Raw genomic sequence first — 2,885 nt, 5'->3', positions numbered from 1 at the left:
CAAAGAAAGGCAATGCCAAAGAATGGTCAAACTACCGCACAATTGCACTCATCTCACACGCTAATAAAGTAATGCTCAAAATTCTCCAAGCCAGGCTTCCACAGTACATGAACTGTGAACTTCCTGATGTTCAAGCTGGTTTTAGAAAAGGCAGAGGAACCAGAGATCAAATTGCCAACATCTGCTGGATCATCAAAAAAGAAAAAGAGTTCCAGAAAAGCATCTATTTCTGCTTTATTGACTATGCCAAAGCCTTTGACTGTGTGGATCACAATGAACTGTGGAAAATTCTTCAAGAGATCGGAATACCAGATCACCTGATCTGCCTCTTGAGAAAGTTGTATGCATGTCAGGAAGCAACAGTTAGAACTAGACATGGAACAACAGACTGGTTCCAAATAGGAAAAGGAGTTCATCAAGGCTGTATGTTGTCATCCTGTTTATTTAACTTATATGCAGAGTACATCATGAGAAACGCTGGACTGGAAGAAACACAAGCTGGAATCAAGATTTCTGGGAGAAATATCAATAACCTCAAATATGCAGATGACACCACCCTTATGGCAGAAAGTGAAGAGGAACTAAAAAGCCTCTTGATGAAAGTGAAAATGGAGAATGAAAAAGTTGGCTTAAAGCTCAACATTCAGAAAACGAAGATCATGGCATCTGGTCCCATCACTTCATGGGAAATAGATGGGGAAACAGTGGAAACAGTGTCAGACTTTATTTTTCTGGGCTCCAAAATCACTACAGATGGTGGCTGCAGCCATGAAATTAAAAGACGCTTACTCCTTGGAAGGAAAGTTATGACCAACCTAGATAGCATATTGAAAAGCAGAGACATTACTTTGCCAACAAAGGTCCGTCTAGTCAAGGCTATGGTTTTTCCTGTGGTCATGTATGGATGTGAGAGTTGGACTGTGAAGAAGGCTGAGCGCCGAAGAATTGATGCTTTTGACCTGTGGTGTTGGAGAAGACTCTTGAGAGTTCCTTGGACTGCAAGGAGATCCAACCAGTCCATTCTGAAGGAGATCAGCCCTAGGATTTCTTTGGAAGGAATGATACTAAAGCTGAAACTCCAGTACTTTGGCCACCTCATGCGAAGAGTTGACTCATTGGAAAAGACTCTGATGCTGGGAGGGATTGGGGGCAAGAGGAGAAGGGGACGACAGAGGATGAGATGGTTGGAGGCATCACTGACTCGATGGACGTTGAGTCTGAGTGAACTCCGGGAGTTGGTGATGGACAGGGAGGCCTGGCGTGCTGCGATTCATGGTGTCGCAAAGAGTCGGACATGACTGAGCGACTGATCTGATCTCTCCTTCACAATTCCTCCTGACCTAGGCAAAAGCTGTGTCCTTGTTCCTCTCATCTTTCTCAGCAATACAGAAAAAGTTCTCTTTGTCGGCCACTTATCTGCAGCCCCAAACAAGTCATCTTGCCCCTTATCCACACAGAGCATAATACGATAATATGAACAGAATCCTAGCAGCTATGCTGCCCCTCAGGTCCTAAAGAGCTAAAACACAAAGACCAAAACCAATATAGGGTTGTTTGGGTACATAGTGATGCTACTGTCTAGCATCTGTAGCTCAGCTCCTTGGAAACAGCTGAGCTTGTTTTCTTGACATCACTTTTAAAAATTGTGGGGACTTCCCTGGTGGTCCAGGGGTTGGGAGTCTGCCTGCTAATGCAGGGGACATGGGTTTGATCCCTGGTCCAGGATTCCACATGCTGAGGGGCAACTCGGCCTGCGTTCCACAACTCTGAGCCTGTGCGCTGTGACCACCGAAGCCCATGCACCTGGAGCCCATGCTCTGCAACAAGAGAAGCCACCGCAGTAAGGAGGCAGTGCACTGCCATGAAGATCCAGTGCAGCCAAAAATTAATTTAAAAAATTGTGTGCTAAACAGTGCACTGTCAGGGAGACTACTGCTGAGGTAACCTGGACTACCCTCGATGCCTGCCGGCCAAGCTTCTGGTGAGATTTCTCCCCAGGATTTCATGGTCTTTTTCATGATGAGCAAATGAGACGGTTCCTTTAATCTCTGGTCACTCCCTCCACCAGGAATGCCAATTAATCATCTGGAAGTCCACAAGCCACTTAAACCTCGAAGCCCCTTTTTAAATTTACTTCAGAAAATTTTATTGAAGTATAGCTGATTTACAATGTTGGGTTTAATTTCTGCTGAACAGAAAAGGGACTCAGTTATACATAAATATATTTTTTTTCATATTTTTTCCATTATGGTTTATCTCAGGATATTGAATATAGTTCCCTGTGCTGTACAGTAGGCCCTTGTAGTTCATCCATCCTATATATAATATTTTTATATAATATATTATATATATATATAGTATAATTTGCATCTGCTAACCCCAGATTCCCAGTCCTTCCCCCTCACCTTTGATGACCACATGTATGTCCTCTGTATCTGTGAATCTCTTTTTGTTTCTAGATGTGCTCATTTTGTGTTATATTTTAGACTCCACATGTAAGTGATACTGAATGGTATGTGTGTTTCTCTTTCTGACTTACTTCACTAAGTATGATCATCTCTAGGCCCATCCATGTTGCTGCAAATTAAGTCTCTTGATCCCTCTGAAATGAATTAATAGCTGGAGTCCAGCTTTTTTGGTTTCTTGATAACTAGTACATTGAAAACTATTTCCTTAACTCTTTTTTTTTTAAATTTTATTTTTTAACTTTACAATATCGTATTGGTTTTGCCGTATATCAACATGAATCCGCCACAGGTATACATGTGTTCCCCATCCTGAACCCTCCTCCCTCCCTATACCATCCCCCTGGGTCGTCCCAGTGCACCAGCCCCAAGCATCCAGTATCGTGCATCGAACCTGGATTGGCAACTCGTTTCATATAT

Source organism: Bison bison, unplaced genomic scaffold (assembly GCF_000754665.1).
Source record: "Bison bison bison isolate TAMUID 2011002044 unplaced genomic scaffold, Bison_UMD1.0 scf7180017864530, whole genome shotgun sequence".
Taxonomy (NCBI): domain Eukaryota; kingdom Metazoa; phylum Chordata; class Mammalia; order Artiodactyla; family Bovidae; genus Bison; species Bison bison.
This window is presented reverse-complemented; position numbering follows the sequence as displayed.